The sequence below is a fragment of the Myotis davidii genome, unplaced genomic scaffold, assembly GCF_000327345.1.
Source record: "Myotis davidii unplaced genomic scaffold, ASM32734v1 scaffold2098, whole genome shotgun sequence".
Taxonomy (NCBI): domain Eukaryota; kingdom Metazoa; phylum Chordata; class Mammalia; order Chiroptera; family Vespertilionidae; genus Myotis; species Myotis davidii.
Window position 1 is genome coordinate 77925 of NW_006289493.1, and position 1675 is coordinate 79599.

The following is a 1675-nucleotide window of genomic DNA, read 5'->3' on the forward strand; positions in this document are numbered from 1 at the left end:
GTTGTCTTCTGGTTGGAGGATGTTGATGTGGGGGTAGCTGTGCATGTGCGCAAGAGGGGGAAATGGGAAATCTCTCTACCTCAATTTTGCTATGAGCCTAAAACTGCTCTAAGAATTTTAAGTCTTAAAAACAAAAAACAGAAGGGAGCATTTGAGGTCGTCTCCCAGCATGTCATTAGTGTGGCTCAAGGAAATTCATAAAAATTCTTAAAAACACGCACACACGAAAACAACACCTACTTTTAAGAATTGCCTATATGTAAGATCACTTGGTGCTATAAAGTCTTTTACTTGGCTAGAGGGTGGAATTAGGAAACCTTAAAACCCCAGAAAAAAGTCACATAAACCACATTTTCTGATTGTGGTTTCTTTGCCTATGCAAAACAGCACTTAAATCTTCACGTTTGAGTAAATGAAGCGAGCTCTATCCACTGAGCCAAACCAGCCAGGGCTAATCTCCAAAATTTATAGGGAACTCATACATCTTAACAAAAGGAAAATAAACAATCCAATCAAAAATGGGCAAAGGACCTAAAGAGACACTTTTCCAAAGAGGACATACAAAATGTCAAGAGATATGTGAAACATGCTGAAAGTCACTAATCATCCCAGAGATGCAAATCAAAATGACAATGAGATACCATCTCACACCTGTCAGAATGGCTATCATCAACAAATAGACAAGCCATCTCTATTTTTAAAGGCACTGCAGAAAGTCTGTCATAAAAAGAAATTAAAATAAACAAGAAAGGAAAGCTAGAATAAACTCTATGGTTCTATATTAGAATCAAAGATATCTATATCTATATCTAATCTATTTCTATATCTATATATCTACATCTATCTCTATCTCTATCTCTATCTCTATCTCTATCTCTATCTCTATCTATATCTATATCTATGTAAAGATTGTGTGCAGGGATTATTTTATATGCATGTGTTTCCTACCTTAGTTCTCTGGTAGGTCTAAGAAAAGTCATTGATTTTTTTTTGTTTGTCCTGTTTTTCTTATAAGAATGGAAATGATGGCTTCCAAGCTCTTATCAGAGCTAAAATCAGAAGACTATTTAACATTTATATGAAAAGTCATAAGTACTAGGAGAGCTGAACAGTTCTGAAAAAGAATAAGGTGAAAAGAATTAGACTACCTGGTTTTAAGACTTATTTTATGGCCACATTTGTCAAGACAGTGTAGTTTGGCAGAGGGGTGGACATGCTGATCATTGGAATAGAACAGAGAACCCAGAAATAGACACACACAAATATGCCCAACTGAAATTCTACAAAGTTGCAAGAGTAATTCAATGAAGGAGGGATAGCCTTTTTAACAAATGGTGTGGGCATAATTAAACATCCATAAGGAAAAAAACAACAACACAGACTTCACTTAATCCTCACACCTTATGTATACACTAGTGGCCCAGTACACAGATTCATGTACATTGAAAGGAAATTAATTAGGATAAATATTTTAATATTGCTATTCACCCTTTCTCTATAATAGAAGTGTCAAGAGATAAAAGAAAATTAGTAAAATGTATATGAAAATAATATATAAATTGATTAATAATGTGATATAAAAATAACAAAGACATAATATAAAGACATGATATAACAACAACATTGATAAAAACAATGACTGATAAATCATTTATTAAACTTATTCTAATATCTC